Here is a 10,332-nt window from a genome sequence, read left to right as displayed (position 1 = left end):
TAATAAATCCTATATACTAAATAATGGCACACTCTCTATTTGGGTGATTGATAAGAAAAGCTAGAATAAAAATTTGTTTAAAACAAATTTCGATTATTGGGTAGTTTTAATATAATAATTTCTTAAATATCCTTAAATTATATAAATGATACAATGATTTTTAAGATTTTAAATAAATTTATTGATTAAATTGATATCTAATTAGCCCATGATACCAGTTTAGCAAACCTCTTTTATTATAGTATAGCCTAATTAAGCAGTTAAATATCAACAAATTTTATCACGAAATTAAGCATTTAAATATCAATAAAATTTTATCATGAATTAGCCATGTTTCAACTAGGTTATGGTTGGATCTCACATCTCATATTAATCAATTCCTTGCTCACAAATTAAGCATTTAAATATTAAATCAGGGCTTAGGGTTAGATTTAGACTTGTTCATGGTTGAGATTCGGTTTGACTTGAAGGCTCGTCCGAAAAAAGGAAAGGTTTGGGCAAGAATATAGGCTTGAAAATTGGACTTAGACAAAAAGTAAGACCCGTTTTCTAAACAGATTAGGCCTTAGTAAGCGCTCGAGCCTGACTCGAATTTGCAAAAAATAATTGCTTCTATTTTTTACTGTTGTGCTATAATTTCGCTATTATATTACTACTATTTTATTGTTACTATTTGAATATTGTATAACTCTTGTTTTATTGTTAATTTTGCTGCTAATGTAGAGGTATTTGCTTACTAAGTTGCACTTATGTTAATTTTTTTTCATTTGTTGGGAAACATTTATTTCAATGTTTTTAGTGTTTTGTTGTATTATATTTTTTAAATTTATTTTTATATAAAAATAATATAAAAAAATTAATACGAGCTAGACTAAGCTCGAGCTTTATTATTTTTATCTAGGCCAGACTTGAGTAAAATTTTACACCTATTTTTCGGTCCAGGCTAATCCGAACTTAGAAAAAGAGCTGAATTTTTTACTTGACCCGATCCGAACTCGGCCCAACCCATGGAATAGTTAGATCCCACGTCCCATTTTGACAAATTCCTTAGTAATTAAGCAGCCAATTTCATCGGGGTGATGTACGTATAAATGAAATTGTAGCAACGTAAAAATTTTAGCTTAGCTTGGTCGCTAATTGTGGCGATTTATTGAAAAAAAGTTTGAAATTTGACGTTTGATTTTTGAAATAAACAGGGAGTCGCCACCGATCCTTTTTCCTAGATGTGATCGGACACCTATTAGATCTCTTATTAAAACAAATAAAAGGCTAAGTTTAGGTCTACGTTAAAATCCAGAGAAAATTTAGGGTTCGGGAGTCGGTTCTGCTGAGGAAGGTATTAGCACCCTCGACGCCCAAAATTGGCATCTTATTAAACACATGTTGTCTTGATTTTCAAAAATACGAATTCAATTTGACATTTAAGTGTGATCCGATTGAAGGAAATGAGAAGTTGCAAGTTTTTTGTTTTTAGAAGGACGTCCGTTTTTAACACGAGCCGATTAATTTCACCCAACATAGCGATGAAATCGATAACTTAATGTTAAAATCGGTACATTGCCTTATTCTTAAAATTAAAATGTAAAAAGTTTTTAAAATGATAGTAAAAAAATCCAAGAATATTATTGTCAAAAAATGCGAATAATGATGTGAATAATAAAATATATAAAATATAAAATATTAAAATATCAAAATATTAGAATAATAATAATTAATATTGACAAATAAAAATGAAATAGAAATAAAAAAAGTACATAATATATATATATTAGAAATAATAATGATGTTTAAAAATCAATACTATTAATAATACTACATCAATATGTACATATATAAAAAATAAATACGTGATAATATTAAAAATATGTACATAATATAGTGTTAAAAATACATACATAATATAGTTAAGATATATACATAAGATAACATGTAAAAATATATATATATATAAATAATATAATATTAAAGATATATACATAAAATAGTATAAAATATATATATATGCGTAATATAGAATTTAAAATATACCTAATATATTAAAAGAATATATATAATATAATATTAAGAAATATAATAATAACAAAAAAGGAGAGAGAGGGAGAGGGTGGATGATTTTCGGCCACAAGGTCGGCCATCGTCCGGTCACCGGACCGCCGCCGGCGCCACCTTACACGGTAGCCGGACCTCAAAAAAACTTTTTCGGTAAAAATAGGTAAGCTTCCTCCTTTTATTTTTATTTTTTTACTTTCGTATAAAAGAAACAAAATAAGATTGAAAGGAAAACAATAAGTAAACAAATAACTTAAAATGAGAATAGACAAAGAAACCTCTTTCAAAGAAACCTCTTTTGCTTTGATCTTTGATTAATCTTCAAAAAAAACTAGCTTCTCCAAAAACTAGCCTTCACAATAACTCTTCTCCTTGATTGCTTTAAAAAGAAACCTCTCCAAAAATCCTTTACAATAACTTTCTCTCCCAAAAACTCTCCAAAAAAAAAAATCCCCTCCCCATATACAAAATATGAGAAGGCTTATATAGCCATTTGCAAAATATTTTTTTATTGTTTATGTCTTCATTTGTAGGTACAAGTGGTGGTGGAGCAAGTGTGGTTAGTGGAGTAGGTAATGGAGCAAGTGTGGCTAGTGGATTTGGTGGTGGAGAAGGTGTGGCTAGTGGATTTGGTGGTAGAAAAGGAGTGGCTAGTGGAGTTGGTGGTGGAAAAGGTGTGGCTAGTTGAGAAAAGTTTAAGTTGTGGGCTAGGTTTTTTATTTTGATTTGGGCTTAGGGTTTGGGTTTAATTTTAGTGGGTTAGGTAAGGCTAAATTGGGTTTTGATGTAAATGGGCTAAAATTGGCCTACAACAGCTGCCCCTCTTTGTTTATTATCGTGTAACGAGAATAGAGCAAAGATATAAAGAAAGGCCAATTTTGCCCGGTTTTGCTAAGTATGGACTTCTTTGGTGCTCTTCTCATCCAGGTAGTCTCTTTCCAGTCCATCGCATCTTGTAGCTTTGGTTCAATCCACTGCAAATTCGGAGATATGCCTTGTAGCTTCAATCTGCTCCAATGTAATTCAGTATGCTCTTCTATCGCTTCAGTGAGATAAGGTTTTGGGTCTTCTCTTCTGCCACTTTAGAAAGGCAAGATCTGATATCCTCGATCAACTCCACTGCAACTTCAGGGAGACAAAATCTGGTGTCTTCAATCAGCTCTAATATCGATTCTTTACTCGGCATGTGATCCTGAGCTCAACTCATTTCTCGCAATATGAATTGACTCTGTAAAACTCTCGTAAAATGAGTTAATTTTTGACAAATAGAAATTGAAATTACCTCAGCGTGTCCCGAGGCTCAACTCGCCTTTCGCAATGTGAGTTGATTTTTGAAAAACAGAAATTTAAAAATAACTCAGCGTGTCCTGAGGCTCAACTCACCTCTCGCAATATGAGTTGATTTTTTTTTTACGAACAGAAATTGAAGAACAGAAATTGAAAAGACCTCAGCATGTGAGCCGAGGCTCAACTCACCTCTCGCAATATGAGTTAATTTTTGACAAACAGAAATTGAAATTACCTCAGCGTGTCCCGAGGCTTAACTCACCTATCGCAAAAGTAGATTTTGAAAATACCTCGACATGTGAACCCAAGGCTCAACTCACATCTCGCAATATGAGTTGATTTTTGAAAAATATAAATTGAAAAAACAGAAATTGAAAAGCAGAAATTAAAAAGACCTCAGCATGTGAGCCGAGGCTCAACTCACCTCTCGCAATATGAGTTAATTTTTGACAAACAGAAATTGAAATTACCTCAGCGTGTCCCGAGGCTTAACTCACCTTTCGCAATATGAGTTGATTTTTGAAAAACAGAAATTTAAAAATACCTCAGCGTGTCCTGAGGCTCAACTCACCTCTCGCAATATGAGTTGGTTTTTTTTTTACGAACAGAAATTGAAAAACAGAAATTGAAAAGACCTCAGCATGTGAGCCGAGGCTCAACTCACCTCTCGCAATATGAGTTGATTTTTGAAAAACAGAAATTTAAAAATACCTCAGCGTGTCCTGAGGCTCAACTCACCTCTCGCAATATGAGTTGATTTTTTTACTGATGTAAATTGAAGAACAGAAATTGAAAAGACCTCAGCATGTGAGCCTAGGCTTAACTCACCTCTCGCAATATGAGTTGATTTTTGACAAACAGAAATTAAAAGGCTTAACTCACTTCTTTCAACATGAGTTGATTTTTGAAACAACAAAAATTAAGAATACCTCAGCGTGACCTGAGGCTCAACTCACCTCTCGCAATATGAGCTGATTTTGAAAAAGTAGAAATTAAAAGGTTCAACCCACCTCTCGCAATATGAGTTGATTCTTGACAAACAGAAATTGAAATTACCTCATCATCTCCTGAGGCTCAACTCATCTCTCGCAATATGAGTTGATTTTTTGAAAAACAGAAATTTAAAAATACCTCAGCGTGTCCTGAGGCTCAACTCACCTCTCGCAATATGAGTTGATTTTTTTACGAACAGAAATTGAAGAACAGAAATTGAAAAGACCTCAGCATGTGAGCCGAGGCTCAACTCACCTCTCGCAATATGAGTTAATTTTTGACAAACAGAAATTGAAATTACCTCAGCGTGTCCCGAGGCTCAACTCACCTCTAGCAATATGAGTTGATTTTTGAAAAACAGAAATTTAAAAATACCTCAGCGTGTCCTGAGGCTCAACTCACCTCTCGCAATATGAATTGATTTTTTTTTTACGAACAGAAATTGAAAAACAGAAATTGAAAAGACCTCAGCATGTGAGCCGAGGCTCAACTCACCTCTCGCAATATGAGTTAATTTTTGACAAACAGAAATTGAAATTACCTCAGCGTGTCCCGAGGCTCAACTCACCTCTCGCAATATGAGTTGATTTTTGAAAAACAGAAATTTAAAAATACCTCAGCGTGTCCTGAGGCTCAACTCACCTCTCGCAATATGAGTTGATTTTTTTTTTACGAACAGAAATTGAAAAACAGAAATTGAAAAGACCTCAGCATGTGAGCCGAGACTCAACTCACCTCTCGCAATATGAGTTGATTTTCCTTGAAAAGAATGAATTAAAAACATCAAAATACCCAAAACCTGTCCTTTGGTAGAACTCGGGTGTCTTTTCCTTTGATTCAGTGCGACTCTCATTCAAGATTTCTTGCTCTGTTGGAGTACCTGTATATGCTATGTATGATGTTATCATGATATGCACATGTTTGTCTTAAATGCTTTTATGCCTACATGATTATGTAGTGCTCCTTAAGCATGTTTGTCGTATGTCCATTTAGCCACGATTGTTGAGGATCTGTGTTCATTGTTTTGATTCTCGACTTTCTCTTCAGGCCTTATACCTGCCTTCAAGCTTCACGAGTAATCGACGTTCCTCAAATATCACTCTTCTGCCCCCGATTGAACTTTGTTCTTACTTTGAGACTCTTGTGCTTATCAAATTTTCATCCAGGCAATGCTTAACATTTCTTTTGTTTAGAGTATGTCATTTCTCCATTTATCATGTTAATAAACACATAATGAGATGCATGAAAAAGGTCAGGTAGGGAAAAAATGATATTTCATATTCATCTATTTAAAATGTGGCAAATAAAGTAAGTTAACCAATAAGAGTAAAAAATGTCAAAAAGAAAGAAAGGATCGTATTCAACGGATACAAATACTTTAGATATTCGACACATGAACTCTTCTACGTTCCTCAATCAAAAATCTTTTCGAGTCTGGCTCTTTGCGTAGAAGATTTCGAGCTTTCAGAAATGCTTCAAATACTGTAGTCTCACTGTTTGACCAGCTGTTAAAACGCCACGCTCTTTAAGCCAGGTTTACCTCATTAGGACGCCCTCTCGGGTTTTCATCCTAATCTTTTGTGCTAATCAAGACGCCCTTTGCGGGTTTTCGCCTTGATCCCTCTTTTTTTTTCTTTTTTTTTTAAGCCCTTTTCGGGTTTTCATCTCAAGCATAATATTTCTTCACAGCATCTGAGTTCACTGGATTCGGTAGCTCCTTGCCATCCATCTCGGTAAGGATCAAAGCTCCTCCTGAAAATGCCTTCTTTACGACGTATGGTCCTTCCCAATTTGGTGCCCATTTTCCTCGCAGGTCCTTTTGTATTGGGAGAATCTTCCTCAGTACGAGTTCTCCTTCGTGGAATTCTCTTGGCCATACTTTCTTGTCATGGGCCGCGAAAGGAAAAAGAGAGAAAGAAGAAGGGAAGAAAGGAAAAGAAGAAGAAGAAAATAAGGTATTTTAATTTATTTATTTTTAAATAGAATGTAGAAACTTGTTAAAAATTTTATTATTTAATATTATTTTGTTGGATAAATAATTTTGTTTGTTAGGTTTTGGATGAAAAATTTTGCATCAAAAATTTTGAAAATTTTGAGAATTTTGAACTTTTTTTAACAGATCTAGTATTGAAGATGGAGAACAAATTTTTCGTATACGTTTATTTTGATGGAGAAATTTTGACAACAAGCGTCGGATGTATTTTTGAATGCCGCAAACAAATTGCAATAAGATTTAATAGAAATATCTCGTTTGATCATATGAAGGAAAAAATTAGTGATGTGGATGGACCTCAAGAGCCGTGTATGGTAATTCCGATATCATACGTTGGTAGTCAATCAACTACACATGGGATCGACATTGATCTTAATACTACACCCGAGATTGATGTGGATGGTGATGATGTATACTGAAGTAGTGATCCTTCTGATTATGAAGTCGATATTGATGGTGATCCCGACGTGGATGATGTCCCAGATGATATTGACGATGAAGGCGTGAATGAGGATAGAAACATTAATGCGTCTTTAGTCGGGAACTAGATCCGTCGTATTGTGATACACAATAATCCTGGGGCACACATGTCTCGGATAGAACCCGATGCGGCACATGCAGCCGAGTTCTCAGAGTACCCTGAGATACTACCTGCTCACCAGATGGCCATATATTTTGATCCTGAGGAGTTGTTTGTGGGCCAGAGATTCAAAAGTAAGGAAGAGTGTGTATTTGCCATTAAGCGGTATAGTATGAATATATCAGTGGACTACAAAGTCGTCGAGTCTAAACCGACATTATATATTGGAGAGTGTTAGAAGTCGGCAGAAGGCTGCAATTGGAGGATATGAGCTGCATTTATCCAGAAGTCTCAGATGTGGGAGATACAAAAATTTGTTGGGCCTCACACATGTACTTCAACACGAATGATAGAAGATCATCGAAAACTTGATTCGAGAACTATCTGTACATGTATCATGCCAATGGTTGAAGACATGCTGACCATTAAAGTTTCGGTATTAATTGCCGAAATGCAGGCACGATTCCAGTATCGAGTATCATACCGAAAGGCATGGATAGCTAAACAGATGGCAATGGAGCAATTGTACGGAAATTTTGATGCATCGTACAATAAGTTACAGGGATGGATTGCAGCAATGAGGGAGTACGTACCGGGGACTATCATTGAGTTGCAGACACGACCTTATTATGGCTCGGATGAGCAACGACAATCTAGTAAAAGAATATTCCAACGGATGTTTTGGACATTTGATCCATATGTGCGTGCATTTCCCCTCTGTAAGCCATTTGTGCAAGTAGATAGGACATGGCTATACGGTAAATATACACAAATCTTACTTATTGCAATTGCTTAAGACGGGAACAGGAACGTGCTACCGATTGCATTTGCCATTGTAGATAAAGAAAACATGGAGTAGTGGAAATTCTTTCTTACAAATCTGCGGAGGTATGTAATTAGTAATGATAATATTTGCATCATCTCCGATAGAGGGAAATGATTAATTGCCACCATTAGGCGTTCTGGTGCGCTATAGAGATTAGTTTACTGCATACGGCACATTGCGGCTAACTTTCATCGAGATTATAAGAATGCAGATTGGAAGAGACAATTTGTGAAAATGGGTAAAGAATAACCTTATCATTTCAATATATAACATACATTTTTTTTGTGGCGAGACTGTAACTTAACTTATATCTTCTTAATACATACACAGCTTACGAGCTAGAACCACACATTTTTCGGCAGAGGATGACTCGACTTGAGAGTGACATAGAAGGTCAGATGAACACATCTTTCCGACAATGGTTGGGTAGCATGAAGCCATGGCAATGGGCTCTTTGACGAGGGCTTTCGTTACGGTCAAATGACCACAAACTTGGTTGAGGGGATCAACGCTGTGTTGTTCAAAACGCGACATCTTCCAATTTCATCTGTAACACCCCTTACCCGTTACCGTCGCCGGAACAGGATACAAGGTATTACCAGAACATAACACATACCATTAAACATCACCGAGATATAGATATATCATCCAATTTGATAGTGCATCGTATAACATATGGCTTGAACAATATTAGCCTACTTTAACGGCTTGCACAAAGTAGTTGGTCGAGTACTGTAACTAATATTTTAAAACTAGACAAATATGACACGTAACAAAATAATTAAGCCTACTATACATGCCATAATTCAAAACGTTTAGTTCGGATACCTAAAGTATGATAGTGCGGGTAGATCTTCACGATCCTTTAACTCTGAGCAAGCGGAGGACACTATAAGACAAAAGAGAGAAACAAAGTAAGCTTATAGCTTAGTAAGTAAGTATGTAAATACTAATTAAAGAATCTAACATGTTTACACCACAATTCAAGTATATCTACTTTAACTTCACTATTCATTCCACTTTGATTAAGTTGTCTCTGCTGCGTCATATTCACTAAATAAATCATAACTCGAGTTACAAAACTCGAAATTCAAATCCGTAAAATTTCCCTGAATCTAGACTCATAAAGCTTTTTGATAATTTTTTTCTATAATTTTTGGTTCAGCCGATTAGTACAGTTTATTAGTTAAATTTTCCCCTGTTACACAGCTCGACTGATCTGACCTCTGTTCACTACGAATTGAATTTCTCTCAGTACACAATTCAAACAACCCTGAAATCTGTTGCATTTAAAACTAGTCTGAATAAGGAATTTAGGCATGTAAACTATATTTCTTAGTTTGCTTTGTACAATTTTTAATGATTTTTCAAAGTGGGAACAGGGGATCACGTATTCATCCTGAGCAAGTCAGTTACAATTGTAAATATCTCAAAATATAGAATTCCTTTGCTTGCCCTGTTTCTTTTATATGAAAGTAGACTCATTAAGCTTTAATTTCACATCTCATTCAACCTCTAATTATATTCCTCCTATTTTTGGTGATTTTTCAAAATCACGTCACTCCTGCCATCTAAAAACAGTTTTAATGCTAATTTCACTCTTTCACACATTCTTTATGCTAACCTCATTTTATCTTATATATGTATATACCACAAATCATTTTCACCACATTTCATTCACCATAAGTGTAGGTCCAAACCACAATGTCACCACAAAACCATCCCGTTGAACAATTCGGATCAATCCTCGATATTTAATGGTTTCAGCACACAGCCCCACCATCATACTTCATTTAGTTCGGCTCTCTTGTACACATGGTGAACACTTAGTACCACTCATGCGACCTAGCCGATTTGTCTCGTAGCTCTCTTGTCTACATGGTGTCCTTCACTTGGAATCACGCATGCGACCTAGCTACATTTATCTTTCACATAGCTCTCTTGTCTACATGGGATACATCCCGTATCACACATGTGACCTAGCTACATTTATCTTTCACGTAGCTCTCTTGTCTACATGGGATACATCCCGTATCACACATGTGACCTAGCTACTACATAGTGTCTCGTAGCTTTCTTGTACACATGATGTGCACTCAGCATCATACATGTGACCTAGCTACGCTCCTCTATTTCATTCGATCTCTCCGAATGTTCAACCGGGATCTCTCTCTCTATATTTATTTCCATTCTTCCAATAGTCAATTTATATTTTAACATCAGCTAGTATATTTATATAATAGGCTGAAATATAAGAATGTACATGAAATTATTGTAATATTTACATACAAACTTACCTTGGTGCAAAATGTGGAAATTTTGCAATTTAGTCCAAAACTTTTTCCTTCCCCCGTTCGAGGTCAGTTCCGCGCCTTTCTTGATTATGGAGCTTGAAAATTGAAGAAACCCTAGCTATGGAGAGAGTGAAGTTTCGGCAGCAACTAAATGGGGAAGATGACTATTTTGTGTTATTTTTCCCATTTTATTTCATTTAATATCAAAATGACCAAAATACCCTTACTACTAAACTTTCCAAAAATTCCTTCCATGTCCTAAATTTGTCCATGAACTTGAAATTGGTAAAATTGCTATTTAAGACCTCCT

The sequence above is a fragment of the Gossypium arboreum genome, chromosome 9 (assembly GCF_025698485.1).
Source record: "Gossypium arboreum isolate Shixiya-1 chromosome 9, ASM2569848v2, whole genome shotgun sequence".
NCBI lineage: Eukaryota > Viridiplantae > Streptophyta > Magnoliopsida > Malvales > Malvaceae > Gossypium > Gossypium arboreum.
This window is presented reverse-complemented; position numbering follows the sequence as displayed.